Source organism: Callionymus lyra, chromosome 4, assembly GCF_982586985.1.
Source record: "Callionymus lyra chromosome 4, fCalLyr1.hap1.1, whole genome shotgun sequence".
NCBI lineage: Eukaryota > Metazoa > Chordata > Actinopteri > Syngnathiformes > Callionymidae > Callionymus > Callionymus lyra.
This window is the reverse complement of record NC_141821.1, coordinates 13748938-13761700: the sequence shown is the minus strand read 5'-3', so window position 1 is coordinate 13761700 and position 12763 is coordinate 13748938.

Genomic DNA, 12763 nt, shown 5'->3' with positions numbered 1-12763 from the left:
GAGAGAAGGGAACTGAAATCTTAACTGTTACATATGAAATAACGCTTCTGTAGCCATCAGTCGAATCTAAATCAATAAATGTCACTTATACTGTGAACGATCAGTAATTATCGCTGCAAATGACGCACTTATCCTGTCTTTGAAAACCCAGTTGGAGAAACAAACAGTAATTTGCTGTTAAAAATACGCGTATATCTGTGCCGTAGTGCTGTCAGGGAGCCTATGGGCCCTGACGGAGGGGTCACCATGAAGCCTGCAATTCATGTGCACTGATGTGATCTCTAATAGACAGGGCGACATGAGTAATTAGACGCTGTCCTCCAGCCTGATTACAGTCTTGTTTCGACAAGCGCCGCATCCGTCCAGGGACGCCGTGCCGCTCGCCACAGGGTCTCGCTCGTGTCACTGAACCGCCCAGAGCTGCCCAGAGCTGCACACCCCTTCTACTTTGAGAGCATTTCAGATTCATGTCTATGAAGCTTTTACTGTTCTTTTTACACGGACGTGGCACTCTAGAGGTGGAGATTTCCCCTTCGCATCCCCAGTTTAAGCAGATCAATTATATTATCCAACAAAAAAATACAACTTTTTAGTCACCTGTGGAGTGCAATGTGCCGAAAAAACATCCTCATACTGAAATGCCATTGACGGCCTCTTCACCAAACCTCTGTGCTCTGTGAACCATCCACAAAAAAAGAAGAAAAACATTCTCGAAAAACAGTGGGTAAGACTTTTGAATTTAAAATCCACCTGGATTACAAGGTTTTAATGATCATCTTTACCACCTTTATATCAGTGGTTTCATATGGCTGTCGCAGGCCAGAAAAGGCGACGCAGAACACAGCAGTAGATCATGCCTGATATAAAATTACAAAAGCCTCGAAGTCACAGGTGTCTTTTTACGAAACTTTGTCCGACAGGGACGGCACTTTGACGGATGAGGCCAAATGTGAAAAGGGAATAAAATGTACTTTATCATTATCTGCAACCAATATTTGACACGAAACACATTTTCCGTATTAGCATCAATGCTTAGCAGCTTCACTTTGTTGTGTTTTCATGACAATATTAGTAGCTTTAAATAAAAGGTTGTGTAACTATTTGACACAAGGTTTTAACAAGTGGAAAATGTTGTTTATTTTACTTGCTGAACTACAAAGTTTACAAAAGAACACATATAAACCAGACTGGACATAGAACTGGAAAATAATTGTGAAAATAATACAACTTCCTCTTTTTAATTGTAAACCATCCATGCAAATCAAAAAGAGTTTTGTCATTAGTTACAATATTATTATGCTGCTGGAGAAAAATAAAAACAATCTTCTTGGCAGAGGTGATAATCAACTGTAAATCTTCAACAAAAAGCAGCTTTTCGTACCTTTGTCATTGTCTTTATATTGTTATGATATCCCTCCATCCATCCTTTTATCCTAATATGAAACTTTGCAGGAGGAGCAAGACAACACCTGTGGTAAGAGGTTATTCTGGTTGTTGTACATGTTAATTCTAAGGAAAAAGTAATGATAGAAATAATACCCTGTAAAAGAAGAATAGGAAGACAAACAATGGATGCCGTGAAGGATGAAATGAAGACGACAGGTGTGACCAGGAAGGATGTACACGACAGGTAAAGGTGACTTTTTATGACAGCCCCTGATAGGAAAAGCAAAAAAGGACAAAAGAAGCAGAAGATAATGTATGTATTTTACAGACGAAGAGGTTTTATTGTATCTTTTTATGAATTGAATTTGAATAATCACAGACGGTTCAACATAAGTCTGTAGGACCTACTTTCTGAAGCATAGTTAATTTCATCCTTTCTGCAGTTTATAAAAGCGCCGTAGATACACTGTGGCCTCGTTATTTTGTTACTGCTGAAGAATTTTATTAGACTTTAGATGTTCATGCATTTATTCTATTAGTAGATTGACCTTAAAACCAGTTATTCTTCATAAATCAAAAACCATCAGTCATTATTTACAAATACCATCGCAATAGTTGCTCCATGATCATCTCTTTGTTCTTTTTGTTTTAATTATTTCTGAGGAAATGATCTGAGGAAATGTTAGAAAAACTCAATTAAGATGTTTAATGAGAAAGATAAAAAAGGAAACATGTGATCTGACCAAGACATCAAAGGTTAACTCTAGATATTTTTGGTGAAATCCAGGATGTCAATCTGTTTAAACATGTTTTACCTCCAACATCCATCATTTAATGTAAAGTCACTTTCATCTCAGGTCGTTTCAAGGAGTTTAAGAGTGTGTAATTCAACATCATTGTCTGAGCTGAATTCAAAACTGCAGTGATTCTGGCTCTCCGTCAGATTAGATACGTAATTGTGGAGGAAACGGTTTAAGGAATCACATCCATCACATCACAGACTCGGTCACCAAAACTGAAGTACAGCGTTTGCGCAGAGACATCCAGGAGCAACATCTGGTTTTCAATAGTGACGCCAATGAGGCGATGTAAAAAAAACAACCACACAGCTCATCGAGCGTCTGTCTGCAGAAAGACAGGTTGGGTCACGCCCGGGCTCAAAAAAACATTATTTTATGGCATTAAAAAACACATTTACTTCCTTAAATACTAATTTCACTGCAGGGGCTCATCATTCAACCCACTTAGACTTCTCCACTGGACCAGAGTCTGGAAGGACTGGAAGACTGCATTTCCAAGATGGCCTCAATGCATGACATCATGGAAACTTGTAACTTATACATACAGTTATTGGCACGTGACAGAGCTCTGGTCATTTTCAGGACCAAGAAAGACTCTCAAAACATCTCAATCATCTTCAGTCAATACATTTTTACAGAACCAAGAAAAGTTATTGAAACCCCATTTTTGCAGGTCTAAGTCTCCGTTTCTACAAAAGGTTAGAGGTCAATAGTGATGGTTTGATGAAGCTTCATAAAGCAGTGTCATGTTGTTTAGTGGTCAGTAGGTGGCGCCATCGGTAAATAGTAAAAATGATGTGATGTTTGATTAAAGGGTGCTCAAAACAAAGGAAAATAGTGCAGAGACGCCATCTAGTGGACTCTGAAAATAATGACACTGCTTCATGAATCTTCATCAGACCATCACTTTTAGTCAAATTACATTTCCAACCCAAAAATGACATCACAATCCAACTCAAAAAAGAACTTAGATGTTCTCCATGGGGCCTTCATTGTAAGTGCTGGAGACCAAAAAACGCCCGCAGTTGACAGATTAAAACCTGAGCTGAGAAAAATCTCGACAAAGTATCCAAAGGGCAATTATTAACGCTTTACGGGGGACACTGAGGCAGCTTTTGAGCAGTGCTACGATAAGAAAAATACTCTGAATGGTGTTCAATGCGGCCAAGATGGACTCAAACACCTTCGACTTTTGATTTCAAGGTTCGTATACATCTACCAAGTTTTGTCCGTCCGACAAAAATGTGGCTGCGACGGCAATTCATAGTCTGAAAAATTCTAACTCTGAATTTAAGGACATAAATCTATTTTTTGACCCAGTAAAATAAGACCCTAGACATTTATTTTAGTTTATAATGAGCTGTTTTCACCAAAATAAACTCACCCCCTAACAGCTTCTTTTGGAAAATTTCTATTTTTGCTTGATATAGTCTCTACTTTGAATTTGAAAACCACAGAGAAATGGACTTGAAATCATCACTAAATGTAATGAGCAAGACATATATAAATTTATGATTCAAAAAGTGAGCCCAAAATACTTTTCTGTTAGTTAGTGTTAAAATACATGTAAACAAATGGTATATTCCGATCCATGGATCAAAGTAAGCGATGCTGAGGGTCAATTGTTGAGGCTTGAATGCACGATGTATGCACAGTATAAGTTCTTGTCTGAGTGAATGCTGGTCATAGAAGTTACAATGAATGCACCTGCACTTTGATTCATAAACATTCATAAGAACGATTGACAGATATGGTTTCATATATTTTAAGTTACGGTGACATGGAGAGAATGTCAAGCTGATCAATATGTATTTCTGGAAGAGAGCATTGATCGGTCCCGTCAGTGGAACTCTGTGTTCTGCAGGATAAGCCTTCGACTTAATAATCTCCAACAATGTTATTAGTAATCATTATTTTTCAATTAAAAACAATGATTTAGTGTTTCAGGCGAAGACTACTCCCCAGCTGCCGTCGCTAAGTCTGGGAGAAATATGAGATTTTGCTGTCCAGCAGTCAATCTGAAGGCAGGAACAAGAATGGACAGAAATCAATATTTGATTATAAAATGTTTATTTCTTATCTGCGCGGTGACTATCTGAACCGAGCGCTGTTATCTCAGCCACCTTGACAAGGTCACGAGGGATTTACCGATGCTTGCTGGAAGATGGACTGTTTAAGGAGAACCGGATCGTCGGGAAAACCACAGAGTTCAACTTTTGTGAGGAATAAGCCGTTCAAAGTTTGCCGAGTCACTGACTCGTCGCTTTAAGCGAATTAGAACTTTGAGTGATTGATGGAATAATGGAGGAGGAAATGTTGGTACAGCTATGGCGCTAATGCTAGCCACGAAACCAGCTTGAAGAAAATGTAACGGGCCGAAAAACTGCACAACAACAAAAGAAAAAACTGAATTAACAAGAGAAAATAAACAAAAAAACATAAGTGAGGATATTTCAAAGTCTGCTCATCAACCTAAGCTTTTAATTTACATATTATAAATAGTTTATTTTAATGTTAATAACAAAGGATCTATTGAAAATATCTGTAATATATCTATCGTAGAACACTGATATTGACAATAACATGAATTATTATAGTTATTAACATTAGTATTTATTATGAATGCTCCGTCCATGCAACTATCTCTTTCTTAAATCATCTACTAGCACAAAAATTGGGGAATCTTGAAATTAAAAAAATATTCTTTCACAAGGGGAAATAAAAAACATAATATATGAAAAAAGGAAAATTCTAAATTTAACTATAAATAGTGTAAAACTATCATTTATTTTCAATGAGTAAAATAGTAATATCATATAAATATATAGTAATATAATATGTATTTAATTTAAATATGATTTATAAATGATCTATGGAAAAAAAAATGTAAACAAATGTATATTTTTCTTACAATTTATTTTAAAAGCAACAGGAAATGCAAAAATTCAAACAAGGGAAAAGGAGAATTCTGTATTAAAAATTGGGATTTGATATTTAAGTTAATCAGGCCAGTAATAATACGAATAAAAAGTAAAATATATATGATTAAAATTGGTCCTTTGACTATTTTCTTTTATGCATTAAATATGAAACCTATATAATTTGTAAAAATGTGAGGTTTGTAAAGAAAAGAACATTAAAAAGTACAAGTAAATGCAGCAAACTTTCTAAATTTGTAAGATAATGACTCAATGAAGTTATTAAATCACCTTAATCAGTGTTTACCAAAAGCTAATAGAGGAGAGAGGTCAGAGCAGTTAGCAAATGTGAGGGACAAACACGACACCAAAACACACACAAGTTCTCTGAGCTGAAAACAATGTCGAACATTAGATGTTTCTGATTCTTCTCCTCGGCTCGTCGAGTCAATTTACCTTCGTTTTTTTCAACGCAACGCACCGACGCACGACAATATGATATCAGGTCTGAGCAGCCGTATCAATGTTCCTCACCTCCAAAAAATTAGGAATGCAATTAAAGAAGCATGAAAGAGGCGGAAGCTTTCCCGATAATTAAGCGACAGGAGGTCAAAGCCAGTATTTGTAAAAGTAATCACACAGTCGCACATTATGAATTTTAAATACCCAGATAAAAGCGGAGGTTTGGGGACTGTTAATGCTGAAGGGGAGGAGGGTGGGGGGGTAATATTGTGCTCTTCTCATATGACACACAGCAAAGCGTATGTGTGGAGATTTCAAACATTTTGCCATTTTCAGAAGGACATCTGTTTGCAGAAGATAGCGAGAAGTTCACGACCCGGTCGGAGCTCCGGCATGAAGCCTCCATTCATGTTGAAAGAGACTTGTGATGCCATTTCCACCCAGGATGAGGCGTTCGGGGGGGAAATAAGATGAGCTATTTTCTCAGCGAACACACACACCCCAAGACACGCCTAACACACATCCCACCACTGTCTTTGTTTCTAAATGATTTCTCAAAATTGCTTCCCCGGCAATAGTAATTCAGATTGTTATGACTAAATAGATCAAAGGATGCCGGTTCCCGGAACTATGCATAAATATTTGTATGGAATTATGTTGGTGACAAAGTTTATTCTGTTTTAATTTGAACGCAAAACAATTGAAAACCTATTCAGAAGTGAATTTAAATGCGAATAAATATATATTCTGAGACGTTTCCATTACACATCGTACAGCGAAAATCTATCGATTGATTCATTCACTTTCATATCAGTGACAAAAACATTTAAAAATATTATTAATATTATTCTTGGACCTCTATTGTACTCATCAGTATGTGTCTGTTTGTACAAAACTCCCTTTTCATTGAAATAGTCTCGTGAGAAAATGCAATGAAAAAAGAATTTGAAGACGCGAACATTCAAAATGGTAAATATCAACTCTGACTGACACTGTTAGCGACTAGCTACATTAGCTTGGATGCTAATGCTAATTATTCACTTAACATTATAGTTGAAAATGGGAAAAAGAATACAAAAAAAGCAAGGATAACAAGTAAATCATTTCAAACGGTGTAGGAACTTATCTACTTGAGACCTTGGCTCCTGCAATACAATATGCTTTCTTTGATGCAACTTAAACAAACAGTGTCATTGGAATATCCAGAAGATGTGAGACATACTCTGGATATACAGGTATCGTGTTAATTGTTAGTTATTTTTTGTTTAACAAGAAATTAACCAATGTGTTATCTCTAGGTCAAGGTGACTGAAAGGCCCCAAAACAAATGTGTTTGTGGTATCCCTTGTGTTTTCTCTGGGTCCGTGGCTTACAGAAATACAAATGCAGTGGTAAAATTAAAAAAAAGAAAATGGAAACTTTCATCACTTTAAAAAAAAAAAAAAGCTTCTCAATATATACATGTACGTTTATAAATAAGACACCACAAAAGGGATCAAACAATTACATTTGTTTTCGGGCTTTCGGGTCACCTTGACCCTGAGATAACACACGGGTTGTTTTGTAAAAATACAGTAAACCTTCAATGGCATGTTTTCAATAATCACATTTTATGAATATGTTCTGACTCTTTTTGAAAAAGTGCACATTTATATTAATCAAAAACAATAAACAGTTTTAATCCTTTTCAATGCATTTGAACATTTTAAAGATCATACGGTGGCGATAAAAGGGGTCATAAAGCAGCCTTAGTCACGAAACAACCGTTACTAAACAATGTTTTATAGAAAAAACGTTTCATCCCGAACGGTTTTTATTCGAGAGAAAGAAACATTGAAATGATTCTCTACCTGGTATCAACCGTACGCCACTTCCAGCAGCCATTTTACAATGTACAGATGTGAAAAAAAAAAGAAGAAGCAGGAAGTCCAACTAATTTGTTACTCTCCTTAGATTTGCATTCCCCAGCGCCGGGAACAGCCGCTCGCCTGCTCCGGCCCATTTGTTCAGCACTTAATAAATTGCGGCGCCGGTTCACGGAGGTGATATGATTGATCACGAGATATGGTGTTCCAGAGCAGCAATATTTGTCTGAGCACGCCGGGAGTATTAGCCATAACTAGCTATTTGGGAATTTGACTTTCACAGATGGCATAACTAGGGCGATGAATGTGCTTTTTAAGAAATGAACCGAAGCTTGGCTCTTTCCTAATAAAGTTGCTTAAAATAAAAAAGGCTAAAAAAAAATGTTTTATGAGATACAGACCGTCGTTCGTTTCTTCTCCTGATGGATTCAGTCGCTACTTTATTCCGCGGCTGTTTAACAAGGAGCGGCGAATAAATTAATTTCACCTCAGTCGTTGAAATGAAGGGCTCAGTAATCAGGGTAATTGCAGATAATAACCCCGGCCTCCGCAGTCGGGCCTCGGGTGTTAAGGTGGCACCTCCTGTCACACTCCTTCGCTGACGGTGTCGCCGCCATTAATGCCGCAGAGCTCGCAGAAGAGCCCCGCTGTGTGGCGTGATTCAAGTTCTGCGGCAGGAAGTCTATTTCGAGCGGAATAACAGCTTCTCAGGAGTTACATTTTACACTTCTTCAAAGGTTTTATTTTTTTTATATACTTCAAGAAATCTTATCTTAACCCTGACAAATACTACTATTGTAGATCTTCACAAATGTTATCTCTTGTTGTTGGTTTATGGATGGTTTCAAAAAGATGTGTCTGTTTTAGTTGAAGTTTGATCCATCATTTTTGACTATCTTGTTAAAATATATGTATTTCTTTACAGTACTGTGCATTCAACCCCGACTACTTTAATTGAAGAGTCGAGGAACTACAAAGGGTGACTTTTCTTAGGGGCTGAAAAAGACAGAAAGTAAAAAAGAAAAATGGCCTTAATATAATGGAAAAAACAGAAAGATATTGAAGTATAAAAAACGAAGATGAAAAAGGAGATTTTATTTTTTATAATTTTATTAAGTAAATAAGCTTATAATATCACAAATTTTAATTGAATTGTGAACTACCTTACTTACATATTTAATGAAAAAGGAAAAGGTCGACAAAACAAATGGGGAACAAAAACTTATGTACAAAATAAAATATGGGCCACAAAAAATATACTAAAATATATACAAAGAAGTCTGCAATAAAAATAAATAGAAACTTCCATTCATTTTCTTAAAAAAATTCTCAATATATATTTAAAAAAACGAAACAAAAAAACACCTTAAGTACCTAATAAAAACCGAGAGATGATAAAAAAAAACAAGTGTATTTTAATGATTACTTTTATAGTGGACCACTTAAATACACGCCCAAAGGAATGATAGAAGTCATGGCATGGGGTTGTTTTCAAGCAAAATAAGAGAACATTTCCCTGCCCATCTCTTAAGGTGATCAGTCGCAGTAGTTATAAACTGCTGATGAGGATGTTGGAGTTCGCGTCCACACCTCTGATCTTCTCCCCCTGACAAGAATATCGATGCGGCGGCTCAGCCGGACTGGCAGCTGCATGAATCGTTATTAGCTGGTGGGACGCCCTGGTGGGCCGGGAGCTTGTTCGATAGGCCTCCTCTGATACAGCGCTGCGGTGCCAGACCCCAGGGGACGTGATCACAGCTCAGACAAGAGATAATTAACCATCTGAGGCCGGCAGCCCACGGGCCGGACGAGGTGCTGAGAGGGAGAGGAAACTGGACGGACACACGGGCCTCCTCTGGTGCTCGCACATCAGGCTGGAGTCCATCGGTCAGACCGGCGGCGAGAAGATGTTTTTTGAAGATCATTCACCACGTTAAACTACTGAAATATGATATTTATAAATGTTGCACTTTTACACGGACAGTTTGTAAAGACAGCTATGGAAGTGTTTCAGGTATTAAGTTACAAACGCTGTGACGTACTTTGTCAAAAACTTGTTTATTATTAGTACAATTTACAAGCTTGTTATTTCATGTTCATAACCTCAGAAACCTGCAGTGCCTGAGCTTGGACGTGACTTGAACATTAAGCTCCACTGACTACATCCTCCTGGTACATGAGCCCGGGACTCAGAAGGTTCATAAGGCCTCTTCATGTACGACATGTACCTAACCATTGGTCTATTGTAATCATTTGATGTTGTTGTTTATCATTTGTAATGTAATGTAATTCTAATGTATATCACACAAAGCCACTTTCGAACCACTTCTCAAAAACTCTTGTTTTTTTTCCGTTAATATTTACTATTCAATTGTAATGTTTAATCATCATAGTTTATTAAGATTTACTTTATTTATCTGTTATTTTCTACTATTATTCTTCCTTATTTTATCAAAATTGTTTACTCCCAGTACTTGACATCAGACTGGCTCATGCATGTAGGGGATTTTCTTTTCACAAAGATACAAAAAGATACTTTCAAAGTAACAAAGAACCTAAACTTCACTCACTTTCTACTTACGCTCATGTTAACTAAGGGTTCAAATTATTTTCAGAGTTATAGGCAAATATGTTTGTTAATTTTAATGTAGCGACTGGAGCTCAATCGTCTTCATCTTCATCTCTAAAAAGACACGATGAAAAACATCCAAATACCTCCATACTGCTCGCCTGTATCGACCATCTTGTATTGAAGCCTCGACATTAAAAATCATTGGGGGAAAAAATTAAACAAGTCTATATTTTAAGCATGTTTTTACCGAGCGCTGCTAGGTTATCAGCATTAAACTTTTCACTGACACTTGCATTGAGTTTCAATTATACACTTGGAGTAGGAGCTGAGAGACTTTCAAACCCTGCCACAAACAACCTTTAAATATGGATTTATTTGATTGTTTTCCTGCACAATTCATCATGTCGAGGCTTCAATACAAGATGGACGTTACAGACGAGCAGTACGGCGGTATTTAGATGTTTTTAAGTGTCTTTTTGGACGAAGAGTAAAAAGAAAGGAGCTGGTCGCTACATTAAAATGAACATTTTTGTCTACAACTCTAAAAAGAAATAGATTACTCTGAAAATAATCTCAACTCTTAGTCGACATGAGGGTGAGTACAAAATGGGTGAACCATCACTTTAGGTTACGGAGTTACTTCTAACTACTAACTGTAACTAAGTTATTAAGTTAAGGTAACTTGCTGAAGACTGCTGCTGTTAAATCAGAATAGATAATAACAACAATCTATTGAAAACTATAAGAAAAATATAGTTTGTAGAAAGGCAAGACGATGACGTAAAGTTAAATAATAGTTTCCATTTTGTGGTTTAAAGTGTCTAATTATAGTGTTTATTTACCCAAATTGTGGTGTGAGGAAGATATAGCCGCTCATTATGAACTTCACCACCTTTCCACGAAACGCAAACACGCCTCGAGGACTCAATCCGTCGCATTTTTACGGAAGATTGTCAAAAGCTGGCTAATCCCGACTTTACATAACAGCTCGCCTTTAATCGCATTTGTCAGAGAAGTGCGACGATCATCAGACCATCGCCGGCTCTTGTCACTCCCTCCGAACCACTTCTGCCAACTTCAAAAAAACACGCTCAGGTGTAGCTCTTGCAAATCCATACAGCTTGTGATCACAAAACACACCGTATTTCTAATAAGCCTCACACACACACACACACACACACACGTGCGTCTCCACCCGCAGGCTGCTGGAGGAAGGTAGGAAGGTTGAATTGAAGTCGGGTGAGGCGGTGAGAGGAAGCGAATTGCGGTTTGTGGACAAAGGATTAAGCTTCGTGTTCATTTTGTGCTTCACACAGATATTGACTTCCTGTTGTCCTACAGTCAGTCCATCCCCTCTCCTCTCTGAGACCACAGGCTTTAAGCATCACTGTGACACTAATGTGGCGCCGCAAGACTTCCAAATGCATAATCAGCCCCATTTGAATTCATCAAACACTTATTTGTGTTTCAAATACTCCTTGATGACAACATTTGTCCTGATTTTTCTCTCTTCTCTCATAGAGTGGAATCGGTGACATTTAATCAATAAATGGAAATGTCAGCTCATCCGTCGAAGGTGGGAAACACATGCTTTTCTTGATTTATTTACTCCCGAGTCTGAGAGCGGCTCAAAGAATAAATGTTGGCAACGATTTATTCATGACACAAACTTGATTATTAATTGCACAAATTCAACTACTTCAATGAATAATTTACCGTTTTCCCTTTGTCTGTCTCCGTGTTTATCCAGTTATTCATTTAAAACATAATGACAGATTAAAAGTTGCATTTTAAGCCAGTTTATTAATTTTTTTCCTACGTCAAACAGAGTTTAAATCATATCTAATATTAATTCTGTCACGACCTAAGAGCTTTATTTGACAGCGTAATGATAAGTTGGTTTTACACTTGTTTAGCAACTTAAGGAACCATTTAAGTTCCTGTTTATACAGGCAGGTGACAAAATGTACGTGGCCCGTCTGATTGTCGGCTCAAAACTAAATAAATGATTTATGAGGATGATAGTGTGACTGGTGTTTTAAGTAAGATTAGATTTTAATTAGAATTTGAAAAAACACTTATGTAATCATACTCACACTTTGTGTAAAACTCAGTCATACGACACAACAAACTTAAATAGCATAACAGACAGGCAGCAGTTTACACTAGAATCCATTTAAAACACTTGATGTTTAAATGTTGGTTTAAAAGATTAAGCGACGATGAGATTATTCTGTTTCCCATCTCTCTCGTAATCCATCTGGTTCTAGAGATACAGTGTATGAAGTATTGTATTTATATGTATTTATGAGTCAACTAAAACTACTGTCCATCATGGATAATGATAGTCATCCTCTGAACACTTTCATCAGTGAACAGAGAAGCAGATGCAACAGATGCAACACTAATAGACTCAGGGACTCATTCATTCCTCCTGCTATTAGACTTCGAACTCTGAGTTTGGGGGCAGGAGTGGAGTGAAAGTATGATGTTATTCTATGTTAATCTTTGAATCATTTGTTTGTGTTTTTTCTTTTTTTTCAATTTCCCGGAGGAGATCTCCAGAAAGATTAAGAAAGACCATCTAATCTAATCTAAAATATATTTCAAAATTTATCTACAGATTTTGACTGTAAATATTTACGAGTCTAGAATTATTAACTACTGATATCCTTATTAAGATTTTAATTAAAATCACATTTAAAATCATTATAATAAACCAAAGTCTCTTATTCACTATGAATTCAAAGTATGCATCGC